The sequence below is a fragment of the Natator depressus genome, chromosome 3, assembly GCF_965152275.1.
Source record: "Natator depressus isolate rNatDep1 chromosome 3, rNatDep2.hap1, whole genome shotgun sequence".
In the NCBI taxonomy this organism is placed as follows: Eukaryota; Metazoa; Chordata; order Testudines; family Cheloniidae; genus Natator; species Natator depressus.
Genome location: NC_134236.1, coordinates 170,045,137 through 170,071,609, shown reverse-complemented (window position 1 = coordinate 170,071,609; position 26,473 = coordinate 170,045,137). Strand labels below are relative to the sequence as shown.

The 26,473-nt window shown below is 39.3% G+C and overlaps 1 protein-coding gene across 2 annotated transcripts in view; it reads right to left on the bottom strand.

Annotated features, from left to right (window-relative positions):
- Window positions 1–26,473, bottom strand: part of BICRAL (BICRA like chromatin remodeling complex associated protein) — a 77,605-nt gene that overhangs the window by 43,212 nt on the left and 7,920 nt on the right. The window contains exon 1 of one of the 2 annotated variants that reach the window (XM_074949334.1): window positions 17,861–17,978. The exons of the other annotated variant lie outside the window; for it this stretch is intronic. The gene's annotated coding sequence lies outside the window, so the exon portion shown is untranslated. Of the gene's footprint in view, window positions 1–17,860; window positions 17,979–26,473 lie in introns of those variants that run through there. 2 annotated transcript variants of the gene reach the window in all.

Genomic DNA, 26,473 nt, shown 5'->3' with positions numbered 1-26,473 from the left:
GGACTTGCTACAGTTTCTATTATTTGAACTGTATCAACTTCCTACTATTATAGCCTCAAGTGACTGCCACAACTTCCTACTTAATATGATGCCATACTGAACTGCAAGAGAAAAAATGATACTGCACATAGTCTGCAAAAGATCTGCAAATAGCATATAGAGGATGTGGTCTGTGGAAAAGTGGTTCAAGTTCAGAACTAAGTATGAAACTTAGAGGCTAATTAGATATTTAGGTTTCAGAGTAGCAGCCGTGTTAGTCTGTATCCGCAAAAAGGAGTACTTGTGGCACCTTAGAGACTAACAAATTTATTTGACCCTAAGCTTTCGTGAAAGCTTAGGGTCAAATAAATTTGTTAGTCTCTAAGGTGCCACAAGTACTCCTTTTCTTTTTAGATATTTAGGCTAAATTCTGCTCGGTTCACTGGTGTAAAGCTGAAGTAATTCTATTTACCTCAATTAAATTATTCCAGATGTACATCAGTGTAACTGATAGAATTTTATTCATAGATACCTAGATACTATGGTGATTGATGTTCTATAAATACCATAGGGGAACTAAATTAAAGATACTGAGCCAAATTCAATGTGATGCAAGCAAGTGTAAGTCCTTAAGCTTACCTGTTTAGAAAAAGGAGTAAATTCAAGAGGTAGGGTGGCCAGGTGTCCAATTTTCGACCGGAACGCCTGGTCGAAAAGGGATCCTGGTGGCTCAGGTCAGCACCACTGACAGGGACATTAAAAGTCCAGTCGGCAACATAGCGGGGCTAGCTGCAGCTCCCGGAAGCAGTGGCATGTCCCCTCTCCAGCTCCTACCCACAGGAGCATCAAGGGGGCTCTGCACACTGCCCCCACCCCAAGCCCTGGCTCTGCAGCTCCTATTGGCCGGAAACCGCAGCCAATGGGAACTGTGGCGGTGTCACCCGCAGACGTGCCAGCACACAGAGCTGCTTGGCCGGGCCTCTGTCTAGGAGATGGAGGGGGGACATGCTGCTGCTTCGGGAGCTGCTTGAGGTAAGCGCCGCCTGAAGCCTGCAACCCTGATCCCCTCCTGCACCCCAATCCCCTGTCCCAGCCCTGTTCCCCTCCCCCCTCTGAACCCCTCAATCCCAGTCTGGAACACCCTCCTGCACCCCAAACCTCTCGTCCCCAGCCCCACAACAGAGCCCTCACCCCCCCTCTCGCACTTCAAACCCCTGCCCCAGCCTGGAGCCCCCTCCTACACCCTGAACCCCTCATTTCTGGCCCCACCCCAGAACCCACACCCCCAGCCCAGAGCCCACACCCCTACCCCAGGCTGGAGCCCCCTCCCATACTCCAAACCCCTCGGCTCCACCCCCCAAGCTCGGAACCCCCTTCTGCAGACCAAACTCTTCATCCCTGGCCCCACCCCAGAGCCCACACCCCCCCGCTGGAATCCTCACCCCCTCCTGCACCCCAACCCCCGAGCCAGCCTGGTGAAAATGAGCGAGCGAGGGTGGGGAGAGCGAGCGACAGAGGAAGGGGAAGATGAGGTGAGCAGGGGGTGGGGCCTCAGAGAAGGGGCAGGGCAAGGGTGTTCGGCTTTGTGCAAGTAGAAAGTTGGCAACCCTAACAGGTGATGTGTAATACGTAAATTAAACTCCTTACACATATTTATTTCCATTTACCAATGTGTGCACATACAGACGTCTAAGTTGGTGTAATGTACACACCAAAGAGCTACAAAAGGTTGTAGAAAAGTTATAACTTTCAATAGGGTTTACTACTTAAACATTCAACCCCTTCTACTTGCCTTTTTTTGGGGGTGGGGGCACACTCCTCCCTTTTAGCCCTTCAACACACACTGACAGAATTTAGCCCATTATCTCTAAGCTTCACATAACCAAAAGAAAAAGAATGAGGGCCCAGTTAAAAGCAAGCTTCCAACATAGCAGTGATTGGGCTGTGAGTTGTTACTTCCTACAGTCTCACTGCCAGTGGAGTGTAAGTCGAGGATATAAATGGTAAGAGTATGTGAAAATAAATAAATCTACGGGAGTTTAAGTGAGTCTAAATTGGAGGTGTTGGGTGAGAACCGGAAGATGTGAATTATATGAACCTCCACCCCTCTAGACTTTGACTCACCTCTGACTTTGTCTCAAAGACTGCAGTTGGCTTCAAATCATGTTTGACAAGTACCAAATGCATTCTATCACTCTCACTCATTTCTTAAAATATTTCAACAAATATTGAAAAATCTATTAACCTCCCAAACTATTAAAAATATGTACATACTTAGAATCTGCAGACTGTTTTCCATCACTAATAATTTTAAACTATATTATATATTGGGCATTAAAAGAATTATCAAATAGTTTATTATTATAATTTTATTAAACATTTCTTAAAGATCCAAGCCTTACACTCCCAGGAGACAGTCAAGGAAAGAGGGGGACAGCAGAAGAAAAAGAGCACAGAAAATCTGACATTTCACAGTTTCATGAGACAAGTATTTACATTTAAACAGCTTACACTACAAACTAATCAATTTAGATACAGATACCAGAGCATGACAGAAAAACACCGTGGATGTAGTTAACCTCAATAAACACCTACACTAGAAAAGCTGGATGGGCTACCTGTGTTCTGTCATGTTCAACATATTAAATAAATGAAAGCTAAGTAGTGTCTTTACTTTTGTTTAGTATTTATCCAGCACCGACAGAAGACGAACTGTATGAACTAACAGATCTGTTCTATCATCTCTCAGCTTGTTCAGCAACTGATCATTCTTCAATAAATTATGTTTCAGACCAAAATATAACATACAGGTTCATAAGCTGAAAGCAAGCTTTATTTCTCTCTTTAAAAATATTCATTTATCCACTAAAAGTGGGTTGACCTCTTTACTGAAATAGGAATATATATATTCTTCTGTGCTTCCAGATGATTTTCTGACATGCTATACTATGCTCTATGTATCTAGTGAAAACTTTTAATGCAGAAATTACCCTTTCATGAATGCAGACCCAAAGCACCTACTAACATCAACAGGAGTTATAATGCAAGCACTGAATGTGGAATAAATTCCAAGCAATTGACAAGATGCATCATAACCTTTTTGGAAGCCTCTGCAATGTAGCATGTCAAATATGTAAGTATTATTATTATCTCCACACAATTTAATCTGTCAAAAATCAATTTATCATCATCACACCAAATGTGGCCCTGTTCTAAGCAGGTGCAACACAACTAACTCGCCAGAGTGGTGTCTGCTTACATTCAACCACCACTATTATCATCAGTGCCAAACAAAGACACAATATAACTTTTGAATGTCTTATGATGATGCTAGGCAAACTTTGATTTTTTTAAAATAATTTCAACAGATAATATTGATGTTTATTTTAAGCACCTTTTTCTATTTTTAGCCATTTAAATTTTTACAGTTGCAGAAAATTATGGGGGAGTCAGACAATAACTATTTAATGACAGTAGACAGAGTCAAAAAGTTAAAGCCTTAACAGTTAAAACACAAACTGTCAACATGACGTGTCAAAGTATACAAAGTAAATAGCCTTATATCAAACTCTAATAAGTTCTCCAGCAACATTTTTCTTACTTTCCCTATCTGTAAATTTCAATTACTATCAATGAAAATATTTTTGTCGGTTTGTGTGTGTATGGTGAAATCGACGTTTACTGACATTTACAAATAAAAATCTAATCCTTCCAAGCCTACTTGTTAATAAATACTCTAGGAACCATAAGTGCTGACTCCGTGAGTGCTCCAGGACTGGAGTACCCACGGAAAAAAACAGTGGGTGCTCAGCACCCATCGGCGGGCCCCACCGACCACCTCTTCCCCCTCTCCCCAGCGCCTGCTGCCCGTCGACGGGCCCCCCGGGATCAGCTGTTCAGCAGCAGGCAGGAGGCACTCGGGGAGGAGCGGGGACAGGAAGAGCTGGAGAGAGGACAGGGAGTGCTCAGGGGAGGGGGCAGAACAAAGCAGGAAGAGGCAGAGTGGGAGCAGAATGGGGGCAGGGGCTTGAGGGAAGGGTTGGAGTGGGGGTGGGGCCTGGGCCGGAGTGGAGGTCATGCACCCGCTCGGGAAATTAGAAAGTCAGCACCTCTACTAGGAAAATGTTACTGGCACTGTTGTTTCTCTCATCAACAGAGCAGTTGGTCCAATAAAAGATATTACCTCACCCACCTTGTCTCACTGGCACTGGGGACAGTTGGAAGGTGAATATATAAACTTTTCTGATCTCTTAGCCCACTCTTGTGCACTATGGAATGGTCCTGATCCTGGCTCTACTCCTTGTGGGACTCCTTACATGCTCTTGCACACCAACACAGTATGGGGCAAGACTGAGCCAATAGAATATTCAAGATACAGTAACATCTGAGCACAAAACAGTGAACTATGAAAACAGAGCTAAGGACGGGGTCAGAACAAAGGTCCTGAAATTAGAGCAGTTTAATAATATTCATTTACCAGAATCAGACTCATTTAACGTAGGTTTTACTAAGAAGTTAAGATTTCAGGCTCACTAATGAGAAACCATATGTGCTGCTATCTTTAAATACAGTCATACTGACCCAAGGAGAATATGGTAACCATTAGAACATCCTTATGGGAAATTTATATATGAACCTTTTAACTACTGTAGTCAAAGAAAGACAGATACAGCAGATAGATATTGGCTTGCTGACATAGCATGATCATTTAATCTTGCTGTTGCATTTAATCTTCTTTGCAAGCAAGAGCTACGGTGACTTAGGTTCAATATAGCACTGAGATATCTTTCTTTTACATTTGCAGTGGTAGTTTTGGATACACCTTCACACTGTTTCTAAACTCCAATACTGGCTTCATTAAGCTTCTTACTGACAATCTAACATTGCAACAGTCCACTTCTATAGAGGTTATTTTTATTTGAATGCAATGTATACTCATGCACTTGCACTAAAATGGTCTCACTATGATTTTATATAGAGATAGTATAATCAAATCTCATTAAAATTGCAATGTAATCAAATTGTCATTATAATCTCCAGGGAGACCAAACTTTCAGGGACTTTCTCAATTGCTTCCCCCTTAAGTGAACAAGGAGTTGTGCCATTTAAATGTCTGAAGAAATCACCAATCCACCTAATGAAAGGATAAATTCTGGCTTTGCCACAAGTCCTAAGTATATTGTTGAACTACCCTTGGAACAGATCAGAAGGCAAGTGGAAAACCGGAGTCACTCCACAATATGCCTCCTGGTTTCCCCCTTACTCTGGTGGGGAGGTATCCTTAGCCAGGTATGGCATAGACTAGATCCCCCAACAGGATGACCAGTACGTTGTGGGACTGGAGCCAAGGTTCAGTCCATTCACCACCTCTTCCTGCCTACTTTCATCCACATGCACAAGGGAGGGGAATGTGTACGCTACTCTCCTCCCCAAGAAGCTACCCTTGGCATGGAAGCCCATACAGGGAAAAATGGGAGCACTGTAAATCCTCTTATTCCCTGTATGGCCACAAGACATGATCTGCCCAAAATGAATATATTTTTAATTAAAATAACCATTTTTTCTAAATATTTTTTCTTTTGAAGCAGTTCTCTGAAAAGTGACTAAATAAGGGTTCCATGTTTAATGTCTCTCACTGACTATATCAAATTTTCTCAGATTAAAAGACTATGACTTTTCTAATTGTCAGTCCTGCAAACCCAATCTAAGATCAGAAAGCTAGGCTGTATAATTTTCAGCCTGTACATTATCAATAATTAAGATTTTGCAAGCCAAATTCTTCCCTGAGTTATACCTATGGAATAGCAATTTCTTCAGGTTAGTCTCCAACTGGATTGGAAAAATGTAAATGAAAGCAGAATTCAGTTCTGCAATTGCAACATTAGTAACTTTTTTTTTTTTTTTAAAGTACAATCTGGAATAGACTCTCGCTCTTTCTCTCCTAGCTCAGCTGTCAAGAAAGATAGAACGTTGGAAAACTTCTGTGTTAGGACAGAAGCATGCCACAGAGACTGTCTGCTTCCCAGCTCTGCTTCAATATGCCACTTCCAATAGAAAGATCCCCAAACATGCGATACCGAATATCAACAGATGGACTTCCATGCTCCACAACCTTCTCCTCGATCCCTTTGCCCCGGCTTGATTTCCACTAAGTTTTCTTCCTCTCCACCAGTGTAAGCAGAGGAAAACAAGCATCTCCTCGTTATGTGAAATCTCGAGGAAAAGCTGATTTCAGACTTAAAAAATGTAAATTAAAAAAAAAAACACACTAAACAAGGTGTTCAATATTCCTTTTCAAACAAAAACAAAGATTTTATCACCTCCAGTTTCTTTATCCACCGCACTAAAGGTATTATTTGTACTCTTCACCAAAGCGGAAAGGTATAGATAATGGGCTGAAGTTTTTTTAACAAGTTGAGGCAGACTCTAACCAGTAAAAACTTTATTCACTTGCTTAAAGTCCCATTAACTTCAAGAACGTGCGTAAGTATTCACAGAATCAGGACTCCACTTGGTAAATCTCGTTGTATATGATATCTTCCTCTAAAACTGTCCCTGAACACTATTTATATTTCAATGACAATGTTGTTCACTTTATACTAGGCATGAAATCAAGATCACAATTTATATTTAAATATTTTAAATTCCTTGTTCCCTCCAAATTGTAAATTATTTAACTGAATTCCAATGACGTTACATATTAAAATCAGTTTTGTAGTGTTACACTACCATCACCAAATTTTGCTTTTTCAGGTTTCTTTTCCATCTTTAAATTCTTCACTAAAAAGGGGACTGCAGTAGCACCATTGTTGCTAAAGATTTATGCATGTATAAATTAAGCCATTTCAAATCACATCAAACTAAAACTTGTCATAGATTTTTAGCCTGGAGGCCACTGTTTTTGTTGTTATTGCAAAAGTCAGTTTAAAATATTCTAAAATTCACCAAATAGTGAGATATCTTGATTTTAGTTGTTTTGGTTTTTAAGTACCAGAACAAAAATTACTTAATAAATGTTTTAGATCTTAAGACAAATTACTGCTCTATCTATCTTTACTTTTTAAAATTAGGAAATGGGCAAGTTTAGTTTGAAACACAACCAAACTGCATACACAGTAGGCTACATTCTTAACGTTTTAAGTTTATGCTTTTAAAAAATTATTTAAATTATACAAAGCATACCACACAAAATCTCATTAATTTTGATATGATTTTACATATTGCATCTGCTCTGGATATATCTGAAATTAGAGTTTTCAATGAGATTTACAATACAACTGATCTATCAGAGCCAACAGCATGAAATATTTCATACTTACTTATATTTACACCATTTTCCAGTATTTTAAATAACAGTCTTACTATAATATTGACTATTTACATTATGCAAAATCCTAACAAAATATGTCACTCTAACAGCTATGTGAAAAGGAAGACTATTACAATTCTGGTTACATTGTAATAGTTCTGAATTATTTCACCCCTCTGATAAATTGTATGTTACATTTTTATTCCCTTGGGTTGAGTACTGTTGTAAAAAATTCAAACATATTAGGGCTGTTGATTAATCGCAGTTAACTCACGCGATTAACTAAAAAAAATTAACTGTGGTTAAAATAAAGTAATCGCAATTAATCGCACTGTTAAATAATAGGATACCCATTGAAATTTATTAAATATTTTGGATGTTTTTCTACATTTTCAAATACATTGATTTCTATTACAATACAGAATACAACGAGGAGTTTTTGTGGCACCTTAGAGACTAACAAATGTATTTGGGCATAAGCTTTCGTGGGCTAGAACCCACTTCATCAGATGCACGGAGTGGAAAATACAGGAGCTCGTAAAAATACATGAAAAGATGTGAGTTGCCTTATGAAGTGTGAGGTCAGTCTAACGAGACAATTCAATTGACAACAGGATACCAAGGGAGGAAAAAGTAACTTCTGAAGTAGTAACGAGAGTGGCCCATTGCAGAATACGAAGTGTACAGAGCTCACTTCATATTATTTTTTGTTACAAATATTTGCACTGTAAAAATGATAAACTAAAGAAATAGTATTTTTTCAATTCACCTCATACAAGTACTGTAATGCAATCTCTATCATGAAAGTGTAACTTACAAATATAGATTTTTTTCCCTGACATAACTACACTCAAAAACAAAACAATGTAAAACTTTAGAGCCTTCAAGTCTATTCTGTCCTACTTCTTGTTCAGCCAATCGCTAAGACAAACAAGCTTGTTTACATTTACGGGAGATACTGCTGCCTGCTTCTTATTTACAAGGTCAACAAAGTGAGAACAGGTGCTTGCATGGCACTTTTGTAGCCGCCGTTGCAAGGTATTTACGTGCCAGATATGCTAAACATTTATATGCCCCTTCATGCTTCAGCCACCATTCTGGAGGACATGCTTCCATGCTGATGATGTTCTTAAAAAAACAGTGCATTAATTAAAATTGTGCCTGAACTCCTTGGGGGAGAATTGTACGTCCCCTGCTCTGTTTTACCCGCATTCTGCCATATATTTCATGTTACAGCAGTCTCGGATGATGACCCAACACGTTTGATTTACGAACACTGTCACTGCAGAGTTGACAAAACGCAAAGAAGGTACCAATGTGAGATTTCTAAAAATAGGTACAGCATTCGAGGAGGTGTGGAGCATGTTTTCAGAAGTCTTAAAAGAGCAACACTCCAGTGCAGAAACTACAGAACCTGAACCACCAAAAAAGAAAATCAACCTTCTGCTGGTGGCATCTGACTCAGATGATGAAAATGAACATGCGTCGGTCCACACTGCTTTGGATTGTTATCGAGCAGAACCCGTCATCAGCGTGGACACATATCCTCTGAAATGGTGCTTGAAGCATGAAGGGACATATGAATCTTTAGCACATCTGGCACATAAATATGTTCCGACGCCGGTTACAACAGTGCCATGCGAACACCTGTTCTCACTTTCAGGTGACATTGTAAAAGAAGCGGGCACCATTATCTCCTGCAAATGTAACCAAACTTGTTTATCTGAGCGATTGGCTGAAGTAGGACTGAGTAGACTTGTAGGCTCTAAAATTTTACATTGTTTTATTTTTGAATGCAGTTATTTTTTGTACATAATTCGACATTTGTAAGTTCAACTTTCATATAAAGAGGTTGCACTACAGTACTTGCATTAGGTGAATGGAAATATACTATTTCTTTTGTTTTTACAGTGCAAATATTTGAATTCAAAAATAAACAGGAAGTGAACACTGTACACTTTGTATTCTGTGTTGTGATTGAAATCAATATATTTGAAAATGTAGAAAACATCTAAAAAATTTAAATAAATGGTATTCCATTATTAACAGTGTGATTAATCACTGATTAATCATGATTAATTGTTTTAATCGCTTGACAGCCCTAAAACTTACTATGGTACAACTCAAAGTAATGGAAAGAAAAAAATTCAGAATCAAGACTACCACTATATCCTTCATTAACGTAATTACATCAAAGCTGTGTGTAACACAATAAGTCTGATCTTGCAGTGTTTGCCCAGGCAAAACCCCCCGAGTGAAATCTTGGCCGTACTAAATTTGATGGCAAACTCCCATTGACTTCAATGGGGCCAAGACTGCCCCGAGGGTGTGTCAACATAAGAAAAAAAACAGAAGTATTTTATCATGCATTTACATAGACCTGCTAATGCATTAAAACTACAACTGCCTTGTCCATACTAGGATTTCAATGTGTTCATTACCATGTGTTAGCTTACTAGTTAAAACAAGTCCCAAATGTAATTGAAGGGAGCTCTGCAAGGAATCTGGCTTGTATTGTCTGAGAATTCTGTAATATGCAGAAAAAATAAATAAAAGTAAGTTCAAACCCTTATTACTACATATTTTTGTTTTTTAAATTTCTAAAACGTCGTTAAAAATGGCAATGTGAGAACCTTCCAACAAGGGGATATTATCTGACTCTCACAAAAACTTACCAGGCATATAAATGGTCAGCTACGGAGTCTGCTCCCCCACATTGTCTGCCTTTACTCTCAAGAAGCAAATTTTGATTTTTGCACAACTGAAGTACATGAAATGTTATTAAAATATATTTCTCTTCCCTACCCCAGTTAGTTTGAAAATTATGCACCAGGAACTGCTAGAGAATGTTCATTGGAAAAAAGTGGCCAACGTTGTGGAATTTGATTGACTACACTAAAACTAAGAATATGAAATGTATAAAGAGAGTAGTGTGGAAAAAATGGATGAACTATTATCAAGGTGTCATTTTTATACATTAAAACCAGCAAGTGAAACTAATTTGAGAAAAGTACAGTAAACTTTTTCAGTTAGCCCATCCACTCAAAAACTGTACTTTCTGTTCATATTCTAATAAAGGTACAATTGTGTCCTGTGAATATTTTCCACAGGCCCAGGCAAAGATAAGCCTCAGCAATTATACAACTATCGTACTTTACTCAAAATCATTTATACTCCAAATTACATTCTATATTTTTAAGATAGAATCGCAAACATTTGCTTTTTCATTGGCACTTACTGTATATACTCGTTCATAAGCCGAATATTTTTGGTAAAAAGGTGACGCGTCAAAGAGCGGGGGTCGGCTTATAAACGGGTCTACACCAAAATTTGATTATTTTAAACTCTATGAAATCATTGAATTGAATATCTAATACATTGTCGTTTTGTTTACCTGGAGCGTCTGCAGGCATGGAGCCCCTCAGTTCCCTGTGGCCACGGTTTGCCGTTCCCAACCAATGAGAGCTGCGGGAAGTGGCACCACTTCCTGCAGCTCCCATTGGCTGGGAATGACAAATCGCGGCCACTGGAAACTGAGGGGCTCCGTGCCTGAGAACACTCCAGGTAAACAAAACGTCCTGACCCGCCAGCGGCTTACCCTGACGGGCTGGGAGCCGAAGTTTGCCAACACCTGAAATATAGGGTCGGCTTATGAAAGGGTCATACAGTTTTTACCATTTTTACTTATCCATCTTGGGGGGCGGGGGTCAGCTTATAAACGAACTGGCTTATGATCGAGTATATACGATATTTAAAATCTCAACTTTTTTCTCTGTGTAAAATGGATTTTGATCTAGGGGTCTCATACTGAGGAATCTTTTATTTAAAAGATTAGATTATAAAGTTGCAAATCAATTGTGTGACTCTGGAAATAAATATTAATATTTTAATATTCTCAAAGTACTTCTATGACAAGAAAGGTGCAATTTAAATTTTGCACCTGAACAATTTGCATATTAATAGCCCCTTACTAAAAAACTATGGTTGATAAAAGATCGGAAAACTACTTTGTGATATATAACATTATATATACTATACATCACAGACTAATTTTAAAAATTACATACATCACTAGAATCACCTATTAAATACATAAAGTACTATCTCCAGTGGGCTGCTGGACGCCTCTGCAAGTGTCCTCGACTCCCAATACACTTTAATTCCCTTTCAGGAAGCATTAATCATCTTAGAGGACTGTATCCTTTTACAGTGACATATACTGTCTCTGCACTGGAAGGGCAAGTAACACATGCACACTAAAGCACTGTACAAAGAAAAAAAAAGATAAAGGCAGTTCATCCAGTACTCAAATATTCCTTAAATTTCATTCATCGTTAATAATAGCTCAGAAAACTAAGGAGGTCTCATTTGAGTTTTGGGAAACCATTCTGAATTTCACATACTTGTACTAAGGCCCTAAATATATCCATAGAGGCTTGGATGTACAGTACTGTAAAATTGTAAAACATGTGCTGACATTTTAAGAATATGCACACCAGTGAAAGAAACTAAATTACTGTCTAAAGTCTGTATAGATTCCTGAAGCTCTCAGTACTGTTGCCTAAAACTGGTACTTCTTTCTCTATTATATGCTGAGATGTTCTTGAATATTTCAAAATACCATCATATTCAACATCATACCATGTTACAGTACCTGCTACATTGCAATACAGTGTTATGAATAATTTCTTGTACCAGTTTCTTCAGTTGGCTTTATTTAATCTGCTGTTCAGAACAGCTGTATCTCATGCTCTTTTGCTATGTTTACATATTTTTTAAAGATACCAGACAGAGAAAGTGACATAATGCAATCCCAGATTTAAAAATTTTGGGAACAGAATTTGATTACTTAATTTACTTGTAAATCAGTGTCCAGTACAGACATTTTCAGTGGCATTCCTGTCAATACACCTGACTAGTCACTAAAGTAATAATCAGATATCTTGGAAAAGACAGAAAGAACACCTTTAAAGCACAGAGGAATGTATGAAGTAATACTGTGTTACTGGTGATAATTCATGCTGAGCATGACACTATGTACCCTTCAATTATCCTGTTCTAGAAACCAAATAATGTTTGAACACACTGACCTAATAGATGAATGAACAGTTTGAATGTTTGAACACACTGAACTTATAGTACTTAGTTTGCCCAGAAAACTAGAGTGGAAATCCTCAAGAAAGATACAAGATGATTCTTGGCCCGAAGTCAACGGGAGTTTTGGCATTCACTTCAGTGGGTCCAGGATTTCACCCATGAAGGATTTTGCAAAGTATTTTAAGGAAGATTTGTCTCACTGATATTTTTTTAAAACTTGTCCTCATTCAAAATGCTTCTTGAAACAATTCTAGAAGATATATCATCTAGATGAGGAATCCAGTTAAGAGGGGAAAGGATGTATTATATAGTGTTAATTAATTTTGTTAATTCTCATTTCATTAATCTGTAAACACAATTATTCTGAATGAAAAAATAGAGCAAAACACGGTTTCTATAACTAAATCAAAGACTTGGTCTACAGTAGAAAAGTTGTAACAGTGTAACTGTGTCATTTAGGGGTGTGTTTTTTTTTACCTACGTAGTTATACCACCATTAGCTCTTCTGTGGAGGATGCAGTTATACCAGTATAAAGGTGCCTTTTACCCATCTAACTTTCACTTCCCAAATCAGAATAAGCACTTTTAAACCAGTATAACTGCATCCACAGTGGAGGGTTTTTTTCTGTTGCTTTATACTGGTGTAATTAGAGAGGCAAAACTTTCTGAAGTAGGCAAGCACAAAGGCCTTGTCCACACTAGAAAGGGTTTATTGGTACAGCTATGCTAGTATAGCTATACCAATAAAGCTTCCTAGTGGAGACGCATTTCATACTGTCCAGAATAGCTTATACCAGCTCCCCAAACAAAATAAGCTAAACTGGCAAAAGGGCTTTTTTGCAGTATAACTGTGGCTACCCTCATGCTCTTGTTAACAAAATTACGTTGGTTAGGGGTGTAAAGGAGTGTGATCCCGACTTATATAGCTGTGCCAGCACGAGCCCTACCATAGATTCAATTATACTAGCAAAAATGTGCTTTTGCTGCTATCGCTAATCTTACTTGGGAGGGGGCACTGCTATACCGGCAAAGACGCAGTTTACCGATATAAACAACATCTACACCAGTATCTTGTCTTTGCTAGTATAGCTATATTGGCCATCCTAGAAAAGAAGCAGTTTACACTGCCAAAAGAACACTTCTGCGAATACAGCTTATACTAAGGGTAGTCAACAGGTGACCATGGGCCAAATCCAGACCACCAGACACTTTTGAACGGACCCTGAAATCTTTTTAATTTACTTATTATCATTACGGGGGGGGGGGAGGGGGGGGATTCCTGGAGCCTAGACCTTGACTTTACCTTGACCAAGGAAATTTGAATCTTGACAAAAAATTGACTACCACTGCCTTATACCAACCAGTCTCCCAAACAAGATCAGCTATTCCAGCAAAAGGACTTTTTTTTTAACTGGTATAGCCGCATCTATACAGGGGCTTTTGCTAACACATGTAGGTTGATTAAGGATGCAATTTTTCACACTTCTGACACAGGTATGCCAGCAAAACTTTCAAGTGGAGGCCAAGCCAAAGTGAGACTTGTTAAAATGCCCTTAGTACATTTAGGACCCAATCCAGTAAGTGTTTGGAACTACTCACAAGTACACATATGCATGCGTTTAAGCATTTGCAGGATTGAGCAGTTACTGACACAGTACCCTTGGTACTGTTACCGTATTTTTGTCACTTACTTACTAATTTGCACAAATTAGTACAATAATCCACAAGGGATCTCCCAATCATTAGTGTGAATCAGATATATTCTGTAGTATAAATAATCAGTACTACTAATAAAATGACTCCTCCTTCACACCCTCAATACTATTCTTAGCAAAATAATGTAAAGTAACAGCTCTGAAAGTGACATGTTTTCTTGTATTAAAAAATATAAAATTTGTAAGCAAACAAGAATTTCACTTCCTTTTAATTGACTTTAAATAATGAATTTGGAAGAGTTTATTGTCCTGTCATCAATATGGATTGTCTTCAAAAAACAAACAAGCATTCATAGAGCTGTATCTAGATATGCTCTAGACATTATAATTTATATAAAGGAAGAGATTTAAAAACAATTAAATGAGGAAAATGTTTAATTTCTCACTGAAAATACAACTCAAAATCCTTTCATCCACCAACAAACAAAGGCTTTTAAAAAATGCCTTAAAATTAATCCCAAATGAGAAAATCTTTCAGTACCATCATAAAGGAATGAGAGGTCTGAGTCTGACAGGGACATACTGTGATGTATCAAAAGGCATAAAATTAAAAGGGAAACAAACAATATGCCACATGCTTCAGTAGTTTTTTTACACAGTTTGACAGAGTTCATTCATGTGTCCTGAATATAGATTTTATCCTTTTTCTAAATATGCACATTAATAGGTACACCTTAAACGGTGTAGAATTTGAATGATGAAGTTTTATTTTTTTAAATAGGAGGGAGATTTCAATGGTCTCACTGAAATACACACAGCTCCAAAACAAAACCCTCCCCCCCATGTTTCATCATAACAGAACTACCAGTCAGAGGGAGCCTTCTCATTGGGAAATTCTTTTAAAATCAGCCTTAAAAATGATCATGAAGACACACCAACTCTCCCCCACACAAAATACAAATTCATGTCTATCTAGCAGAGGATAAGAAAAATTTGCTGTTTACTCACCCACCAAATGGGTTACTTGCCCTAGGCATGTGGCTAAGTAGAATTTTACAAGGCTAATTAAAGGCGTCTTTATTGTCCTTCTAGCGATGAAGAATTTTTAATTTGTCATCTGTATTACAGAAATTTTTGAAATGTCTCATTCCTATTACTTTTTTATTAATGCGCCTTATTTTGAGTATCAAAGCCTGAGACAGCAGCTTTCACCACAGAAGAGAAATGCTTTTAATCTCACTGTGAAATGAATTTCAAATGAGGGAGTGTTCCCCTCCCCAAGTTGGGGCCACATTTTGGGTTCACAGGTAACCCAACAAATATTCCACTCACGTTATCAGCCTTTAAACAACAGGGTCTCCACCCTCTGGGACACAGAGCTCCCTCACACCCCACTGAAGTCATTTGGATTTGAAGGCGTTTCACACCTCCCAGGAGTGCACCCCTCGCTCTGGCAGCTGAGTCAAGGGCTGTGGGGACAATCTGAAAGGGGGAGGAAGGGAAGAGACTTAAAATGAAGTGGAGATGTGTAAGGGCCCCTTCCGGAAACAGCTACTGAGAGCTCAGTACATAACCGTGTCATGTTTCCTTAACACACCCAGCAACATGATCTTTCATCTCCTCCCCCGCCTCCGCCCCCAAAGAGAGGGAGAGGCTTTCACACCCATCTCCGCAGGGAAGGAGACCAGGGAAGGAGGTTTTCCCTCAGTGAGGAACGAAGTGCTCTTTGCTGCCCAAGCAGCATTTTGAACAGTCCGAGTGAGCAAAGGAAATGACCTGAGGAGGGCGACGCCCCACACAGTGGAATGAAAATGAAAAATGAAGGAAAAACAAAAAAACCCCAACCACCCAGGGCTTTAAAATGGCGCCTGTAGGGGAGGAGAGTCACAGTGAAACTGCGCAACAAACGCTGGCAGGCAGCCAGACAGCGCCATCTTCTCCTGCTCTCCCAGTCACACACAGCGAGCCAGCCCCGCGCGGCAAACCAACAGCCGAGTCGACAGGCGGCGGCGGCGGGGCTTTCTCCTTTGAACTGAAATCCTGACGGGACCGGGGCGAGCAGAGAGTGTGTGTCAGGAAAAGCCCATGGCCTCCCCCACCCCACGCCTCGCCTCCCCTCCCCCACTGCTTATTAAATAACACTTGAAACACAAACCGTGTCCTATTTCCCCTTCAGTTGTTAGAGGGTGTTTTAAAAAATACGATGCCATATTACAGCACTTTCCCCACAACTCCGTGATCGGAAAGAGGATTTTTTTTTGTTAAGGTTGGAGGAGAAAGCCGCTAAAATTAACCAACCCCCTCCCCTCAAAAAAAAAAATACCCAACAACTACTTTGCCCTTCCTCGGCTCAGAAGGTTTCAATGAAGCCCCATCCATAATGCCAGCAGTGTTTGGTTTTGGCTCAAATTCCGAAGAAGATTTTTCAAAATAATAAAAAAAAAATGGCTCAGAGGACTAATCGGAGGAACCGGATACGCAGAAAATCCAAGCAGCAGATACACAGCCCTTAAAACGCAAAACCAAAAGGCTTACTCAAGAGTGTCTCGGTTTATTATTACGTTTTAAAATAGAGAGAAAGCGAGATTACAGGTAAATACGTTCAAAGCGGGGGGGAGGGGGGGGGGGAAGCCTGATCCTACAAAGCAAAAAAAGAACAAAAAAAGAAAAAGAAAGAAAGATAATTAAACCCAAGTCCACCGCCCAAAAGTCGCACGCGCACCCGGGGATCATCAGTTCCACGCCGTGGAAAAAATAAAGACAGGCAAATTCTGAAGAAACCTGCAAAGAAACCAACAAAATCTAGTGGCTACATTAAAACCGATGAAAAATAAATCCGCAGCAGACACACATCAGAGAAACGAATTCAGAGGAATTACAAGATCAGGGTGGTGGAAGCAGGTAGCGGGGGGGAAAATCAAGCCAGGAGTGAAGAAAAAAAGAAAAATCCTTCCCAGCCCCACACAGCCAGGAGAGAGACGAAGTGTCTCCATTTTCCTGAGGAGGAGGAAGAAAGAGTGTTTCACAGCCCAGAGAGCTTTAGAGAAACGCAAAGAAACGAGGGGGGAAAAAAAAGAGGGAGGAGATTTGAAAAGATTATTTTTCTTTCTCCCTCTCACACTCTCTCTATCCCCCTCGCTCCTCACTCTCTCTCTCACACACACACGCACTCTCTCTCTCCCCCTCTCCTCTTTCTAGCCCTCTCGATGGCCATCAAGGGGGGCGGAAAATAAAAAAAAAAAAGACCAACAACAACTAATTTTAAACCAGCTCAATCAATGAGTCATTAAAAGAGATTCCCCCCCCCCCCTCCTGCATTTGCATGGCATCAGCAAGAAGAGGGGGGAAAAAACCACCCCAAACCTCTCCCCTCTCTGCAGTGATCAGCCTGGACCTGAAACCTTATCTCTCTCCTCTTTATTTTAAGAAACAACTTTTTTTTTTCCAAGTGGCCTCAGCAGCCACCACCGCAGCCTCGCTGAAAAAGAAATAAATATTTCATTTCCATGTGAATTAGCATCTGCTCAACAACCACCCACCAAAATATCCCTCTTCTTTCTCCCTGTCTCCCCTCTCGCTCTCTCTAGATATATATTTATATACATAGCCCCAGAGCCAATAGCTCTCTGGGCTGAAACCTAATATCCTGGTTTTGGCAACTCCTGGTTGTTAATTTGCTCCTCTTTCTTTTCTGTCTGTCTGGAGATAGATTTCCCCCCTCTCTTTTCCCTCCCCGAAGGAAGGGAGGAAGGAGGTTGTGTGTTTTTTTTTCCTTGAAATTTTTATCACAAAATTATAATACACTCAAAGGGAAACTCACCGTCATGAAAAAGCAGTGCCTTGTCAACGGGGTTTCTTCGCCATCACATCAGGGGCTGGCAGTGTAAGAGCGAGAGAGAGAGAGAGAGAGAGAGACAGAGAGAAGGGAGGGAGGCAGGGAGGGGGGAAGAGAGAGAGAGAAAGAGAGAGGAGAGCACTGCACAGCACAGCACAGAGCAGGAGTTGCCAGCCACACGGAGAGAGAAATAAGCAGAGAGAGAGAAAAAGGCAAAGGCAGCCACCTCACGCAGATGATATTATTATTTTCCAAGCTCTAATTAACTCTCTGCTCTTCATTTTTTAAAGTCAGACACTTTTAAAAGTTTTTTTTTTTTTAAGAGAACTGAAGGTCTGACCATCTAGAAATAGCTCAGCTGTTCACTTTCACTTAAAAGTTGTAATCTACTTCGTTTATTTTTGTTTAAAAAACAAAACAACCTTGTATTTTTTCGTAAAAACTTGTAGAAAGCCTCCAAGATTTCTTCCAGAATGACAATACTGGACAATTTTTGTTTTTGTTTTTAATCTAAAGATGTATAAAACAGGTTTCTTAGTGTTAAAAGTTGCAATTTACTGACCTTTCTGTATTTAAAAAAAAATGTGAATTGTGGATTTGTGTCCCACCTCCAAAACATAACTAAATTAAAAGCAAGTTTACTTAGAAATGCCTGACAGCAGTAAGAAAGTGAACTTTCGGATCGAGTCCCGAAGCCACTGCAAATGCAGAATTTCCACTGATTTTTAAAGTTTTGAATAATCTAGAAAGGCGAGATCTGACCCAAAGCTTGTCAAGGAGTGAACTTGTTGGTATACTGAATTCTGTAATTATTTATCTCACTTAAAAGTAGTAACCTATTATTTTTATTCTTTTAAAAATCTGGGTTTGTAATGGTTTTTATGTAATTTAAAATAGCTGAAATGCTTTTTTTTCAGAACAAAGTAGTAACATTAAAATAAATTCTCCTTCAAAACAAAATTTGGATAAGATCTTGTAAGTCTTGCTTAGAAAAATCTCTCATTGAGGATTGCATCCTGATTCTTACAATGAAAAGATTTATAGGTAACGTTATTATAGCTCTTTAAAGACCACTTTCTCCTTTTTATGCTGCAAGTTTTAGTTTTCAGAATTTTTTATTTCAGAGTGAAAGTAATTTAATAAATGTTAGTCTGTATTCGCAAAAAGAAAAGGAGTACTTGTGGCACATTAGAGACTAACCAAATTATTTGAGCATAAGCTTTCGTGAGCTACAGCTCACTAGTTCACGAAAGCTTATGCTCAAATAAATTGGTTAGTCTCTAAGGTGCCACAAGTACTCCTTTTATTTTTCTTTCATTATTCATTAAGTCCCAGAAAATATTCATTTTCAGTTTTTATATAAAATGACCAGCTTCAAAAAAATGCTTATGGTGATTGATATAAGTAGAACCTCTCTGAGAAACCAAGGGCTAGATTACCTTTGATTAATGTACAGATAGTATCTAATTTTAAATGTAGATGTGGTTAACGTTACTTTTAATGGTTTAAGTTATCCCACCCTAAAATGAAGCACACAAAAGCACACCACCTCTGGAGTTCTTATTCAGGCAAAACGCCATTTGGGCCAAACTCTTCCTGGAATTACACCCCATTCAATATTATTGACTTCAATGAGATTTTTGCATGATTAAGAACTATTGGATTGGGCTCCAAATATAGGTCCCTATGTTTTCTTCTGATTTGGTGAACAGAAGAGAGCCTGGCTTTGGAAGGGTAGAGAAGCGTGCAGTTACTGGCTCCTTTTCTACAGTCCTGTAAAGCACCACCATTAGGGTTCCACAGGTAATGAAGGGGCAGTGCAAAGTGAGAAGAAAGGGGAGAAGGGTCAAATGATTTTTGGTGGGGTCTCCTGTCAAAAAAACATAAGGAAGCCAATGTAAATTACTGTAGAGGCTGCAGTAACTTGCATTTCCTCCCCCTTGGAGGGAATTTCTAGGACAATAACCTTGCTGTCTAGGTTCCACTTCACCAGCTGCAGGGAGCTGATGAAGTGGATGTACTGAGGCACCTTGCCTCCACCACAGCCCCCAAGATCTATGTTGGTCAACAGGTTTAGAGATAAGAACCCTTTGCCTCTTCTGCTGGGTGACAAACCTGTACCCATTTGGAGTTCCCACTCCCCTCTGCAGGAATAATCCATGGAGAGTAGAATTTGGCCTACACAGTAGTATTTATAATAAAGACAAGACGTTGGAAAGGACTCAATAGTTCGGACAATAATGAAATTTGCACTTAAAGCCGGACTAAAATCCCACCGTTCTACACTTTAAAGTTTGAATTTGTTCTTCATATTTAAAACAGTAACTTTTCAGAGGACTATTGAATTTAACATTTAAAATTGCTCCCTTTTTGAAAGGGGAATTGCGGGTGCCCCTGCACTGAGACCACATCAAGTGCTCCCTATGTCCATGCTGACTTAGTGCACAGGGAACAGAGCCAGCAGTGATGGGGAAGACCTTCAAGTGCCAATGTGGTTCCTCCACAGCCTGGTTCCCCCAATCAAAGTCTATTCCCCAAATTCCCCACTACATACATCCTGAGTGCTCCCTGGCTCCACCAATTTCCTCAACCATCATAAGGAACCAAGAGAAGTAATGGTGCTCAGAAATGAGGGGACCAGAGCAAAGCAAGGTTGTGGGAGCACGGAAATCCTTGTGAGGACATGGTGTGGCAAGGAGCTATAGCAGGTGTGCAGGGATATGGAGACATGGGGGAGAGGTGAATTGCGGTGGGCAGGGGAAGAGGTGAGGTGAGGGTGAAAAAGAGTTTGAGCTAAGGGGAGAAATAGAGGGGAGAAAATCTGCAGTCCAATGAAACATCATTCCCCTTCTTTTCCACCTGCAGGTCTCTCCCAGCACTCAAGTCCCATTTCTCTATTCTTCACCCCCCCATGACCCATAACCCTACCCCTCAAATATCTCATTTTGATTGATGTCACTCATTTTAATGCCAAAGTGACCTACAATCTACACAAATTTGGCATCTCCCTTTACTTTTATTGTTGAAAATTATTTAGAATCAACAGAATTACAAGAAAAAGAGATTACCGAATTATCTATTTACATTCAAAGGAATTAGTTTCACAGCATCCTAAATTTCCTGCATGTGTCCTTAATTTTGGGTCTTTGTCACACTGCATTGCACATTTGGAGCTTAGCCAGTTGAAAGGTATGCTTCCTACCCCTGCCCCATATCTCTACTCCTTGAAACCACTTTCAGACCTCCTGCCTGGAGGGATTGTGTGGCCCCCATCCCCTCACTGGTAGTACACATTCCTCCCGTGACTCCATACAGCTCTATTCCTTTCTGAGCTCTCCCAGTCTCTCAACTGGTCACCATATATCCCCTCTTTCCCTCCTTCTACAACTTTTAGATGAAATGTATATTAACATAAATATATATAAATACAAATACATCTATATTTACAGACAGATCAACAGTTAAAAGCTGAAAGTAGTAGGAAAGTAGGGGGCCATGATAAGAAGCAGGGATATTGGTGGGGTGAGAGTATGCAGATAATCAGGCATGGAGGGGAACAAGAGCTCTACAGGATGACATGGAAGAAAAGATTTCAGCTGTACAGGATTCAAAAGGAAAGCTGAGCTATGAAGAGGCATAAGAGGACTCTGGTGGGAAGGCAAACAGAGGATTGTGCATATCAGTACAGTACTAATAGTTGTTCACATGGATAGCTGTCATAGTACTGACACATTTAAAAAACTGGGAAATTCCAGTTTTAAACTTTGAGTTAAGATTGCCAGTCTGCATCATCCTCCAATGCAAACTGTAAAAACTCATTCAATACCACAACTCCACTCCATTCATTAAGTACTTCCCATCCAGCACACGTGATCCATGTCTCCTTCATCCCTCTGAACAACCAATGTTCAACCTGAACTCTGACCATAAATATAATACATCAATATACCACATTGATACTGCCACATAAAAATTACTGCCTAATTGCAAACAATTACCAGCATACATCATCCATTCACAAAACTTCCTAAATGTTTTTTTAAAATCCTCACAGCCACTCTTGTTAATCTGATACTATGCCACAGTTACAAACCAATACAAAACCACGTTCAGAACTATGTAGACTGTAACTTATGAAAGCAACACAAACCCAATAAATTTAGCTAAGTTAAGGCTTGTTTTTCAGGTTCAGATCTGTGGGTAGTGAAAGGGAGGCAGCTGTGGTTGAGAAAAGGATGTGATGAGTGGAGTGTAGAAGATTTGTTGAATTACTTATTGTATACTTCCTTATGTTTTATGCTTTTTTGTTGGTGAGATAAGCAGTCTAACCTTAAATCAGTGTTAAGTGGCATTTTTTGTGTGGGAACGTATACTGAAGAGTGAAAACTAAAAATATTTTTTTGTCACATTTAATGAACAAGGACTTGAAAATACAAACACACTACTTGTGAAAACATATTTTTCCAGGTCTGGAAAGAGGTCTGGCCATGTTTGGAAGAGAACAGAAAACTGGTATTTGTGCACCATCATTTGTATATAAACTTCGTGTTTAACGACCCATTTCAAGTCATATGGCACTTGAGGTTTATTATCCTTGAGGAGTCTTTTCTTGGGGACTCAAGCTCTAAATTCAGTCCCTGCTTCCTGAGGATAGCTCTCTTCTTTGTGTACATTGATATATATTTCTCCACACCTGTTATTTGTGACATCCAGCTCTCTAACTGGTTCAGTACAGACTTAATTTTAAAACAACTGCACTTTGGTTAGAATATAATTATTATCTTAAACATTACAAAGGATTACTTTTCAAAGCCTCTTTCTATTACTCATGGCAATTAGGACAACCAAGCGAGTTTTACAGCTGTTGCTCTAAAGCTCCAATTAAACAGTGATTTCTTTTGCTTTCCTTTCTCATTTTTTAATACAAAGCCTTGCCTTTTATTATAGCCAAATATACATATAATTTTAATCCAAAACTAGATAAAAAAAATAAACTTTTAAATGATCAGTTCATTAACTGTAATTTTAAAGAAACAACTATGATTAACTCATATTTCAAAAGCAAATGTAAACCTCTACATTTTGGATTATAGAAAAGTTCTTATGGACATATAATCATTAATGTGCTTAAGCTTAACATTTGACAAGTAGAAGTAGGTGATTATATTACATGTAATACAAGGAAAACAAAGACTACCCTATGTCCTTTCAGAATTAATACTAGTTTTATTTCTGAAGCGTCTCCCCATACCTACCACCAAGTCACTCAGAATGATGTATAACAATTCACAATAAAATAAATAGTACAACACACAAAAATTATTTTGTTTTTGTTTTCTCCCTTTTAGGGTAGTGAACTCAGCTTGGGGATGGGAGGCAGGGGTAAATGGCCTGTTGATAATGAGAACAATTTTACTGTTTGGATGGTAATTACAGTATCAAAATGTATTCTACTATTTGGTTTGAGTTCCGCATTTGGGTATCTAGCTCTGACATCTGGTTCCCTTCTTAAGTGGTTGTTTTAGGCTGCCCCAGGAGGTGGAGCAATGCTGCTATGGGCTGGGATTTGGAGGCCTGGGGGATGGTAACTTGAGCCCTGTGATAGTGGGAAGAGGGAGACGAAGAGGGGAAAATACATATTATTGAGATGTTTGACTTTGACGTTTTTGGCTTTATCAAAATTGTTCTTGAAAGGAGAGGATGTCAATGGACAATGATCTTGTCCTATTGTCCTGCCGATTAATACAGGTTCAACTTTGAATGAAGTTAGAACGATTCAGGATTCAGTGAAAGATGAGGCCCCTGACTTTGCAGGTTTGCCAAGACTTGCTTGGACAATACTTCAGCTGAGTATTCAGTGCCAGCATGAGTGGTGTAATTGTTTTGTTTACATCCAACCAAAAATGCAAGAAATCTAGTCCAAAACTGTTCACATATATAGCGTGCTGTGTCTTGCTTCTCTGAGAGTCCTGGAACAGTGTTAAAATGAGATTGGTGTTAGTCTGTTACTCACCCTGCTGCACAATTGAATCCTTCTAGGAGCTGCTCAGGTTGCTCACCATAGTGGGTTTAAAGACACCAAAGCTGATAGTAAGAGATTACAGTACATCAATCTCCATGTGGATGACAAGTTCTCTGAATAAGCTCAGGAGTTCATGGCCATCATGACAATGATGAATCTATGCCAGACATCATGACAATGGTGAATCTATGCCAGATGGTTGCTGGATCAACTCATACGCTGGGCAGTACTCTTGATATGGTGTTTGGAATAGGAATACCAGAGTAGTCAGTTGCCTTAGTGGATGATAGCTATCTGCTTAGACTACACTGATGTTGGTTGTTTGAGGAAACAACCAGAACAGATGACAAAGAAAATTTTTGCCTGCCTGAATTAGGCAAATTGTTGATGTTGATCATTTGTGGAACAGGTGCACAATCTAGAAGTCTGGCTAGATTCCAAGCTATCAGAAGATCAGGCAGCAACTACAATCAAATCAGATTTTCCCCCTCTCTACCCTGCCCATTATATGCAGCGAAAAAATTGAAACTCTTTCTATCAGGTTTAGACCTTGCAGTTGTCTTCTGCACCTTTGCCACCTCCAGATTAGACTGCCCAATGTGCTCTAGATGGGACTACATTTTAAATCTATCCAAAGACTGATGCTGGTGCAAGGCTCAGCAGCTAATTTAGAAACCTTGCCATGAGCATATTATACTCATGGTTCTGGATCTGAACTGGCTACTTGTTAAATACAAGGTAGAATTTAAAATGTTGATTTTAACTTGGAAAGCCCTACTTAACCTAGACCCTACTTACTGGAGAGACCATCTGTCTCCCTGTACTATACTTCAAAACTGTATCAGTGGGTGCACCTGAGCTAGAGCCCCACTACTGTAAGAGAGAGTACGCAGCTGGCAGGGTGTTAACCAAGAGGTCCCCTCAGTTTTGGAACTCCCTCCCCTCCCCTGAATGTCTGAAATAGTCAGAATGTATTGATGATCAGGGCATACTGCAAGGATCATGTTATTTTCTCTAGCTGCGAAGAACTAGTAAGGCTTTGTCCAGATAGATTAAATATGTTTTTTGCTGCAGTTTTATTGTTGGTTGTTGTGACTATCACCATTAATGGTTGAAGGCTGATTACTGGAAGAATCTCTTTCGCAATTGTACATTTAAGGATCATCAAAAAACACCTAGAGTAAGGGACAAATACTCCTTTTAATTGGCAAATAAAATAAATACATAAAACTACAGTGAGAGAATGAATAAAAGCATTCTCCTTAAAACAATGACTGCATAGGGAAAAATAGGGAACGCATAAGGATATAAGCACATAAGGATATCAACAATGGTTATGTAAAAGTAATACAAAAGCAACTGGGGAAAAAAAATGTAAGATATTTAAAATTGACCTGTGAGGGTAACGGATTGGAATAGAGGCCAAGGCGAAACAAGTTCCACATCTTAGGGCCCACCACAGCAAAGGCACAATCAGCATTTGACATACACTGTTCAGGATGTAGCTCAAGCAGGCAATATTAAAGATGTAATTCAGAAGCTAAACACCAGTGGGTTGCAACAAAAAAGCAGAAACATGATGGAGCATCTGCTGTTGAGTAGAATTGTAGCAGGAAAGACATTAAATAAAAGGGAGAGAACATGAGTAGATAATGGGAGTCAAAAGAAATCCTGTGTTCATTTTTGACTCTCCCATTATTTCATTGAGAGATTGTGGGTACATCACTTAAGTTCAAGTTTTTATTAGTGGCCTCTATTTTTGGGTGTTCAACTGCAAACACCTAGGCCCTCATTTCCAAGTTATCTAGGTACTTACATGATTCCCTCTAGTAACACAGTATCTTTTCAGAGGTGCTGAGCACCAGCTGCTCACAATTGGAGTTTTAGGTGTTCAACTCTTCTGAAAATCAGGATCAATGTGCCTGAAGTTGTGTAGCCAGAAATGGAAGCATTCAAAATTAAAGGCCACTTTGGAAAATTTGGCTCACAATCACTTTGACCTCAGTTTCACCATTTGTTAAAAGAGAATAATATCACTTACCTATCTTTAAGTCATTTTTATATTTTTGAATAAATGCCAAGTAGTAATTGCTGTAGTATACTTCCACTGCTAAATTATTTTGGACCCTATTCTCTACTAAGTGAGAATAATCCTGAGGAAAATAGAAACTGCATCTTTTTACTTGACAGCTTCCCCTCTAATTCTTCCATCTGGGAGACAGGGTTTACCCTGGCCCTTGCTCCACAAGTGCCAGGAAATTTGGCCAACAAATTCTCAGAAGTCTTCAATGGATCTTAAGGCTTTCATTAAAAGCCAGAACCCTTTAGGCTGAGGCCCAGTGCACATGCACATGAACCATCTGGTCACATGTAAAGTCCTATTGACTTCAAGAACTACTCAACATGAATAAGGGTTGCAACGTTGGGCTCTAGATAATTAAACAAACACTGGCAGACAAAAGAAACCGTACTTTTCTGACCTGATCCCTACACTTTATTCGGGCCCAGTTCTTGCTCATTTTTTCATTCTCGTAAAAAAAATGTGCAAGATTGGGCCATTGTTTTGAGCCAAGTAT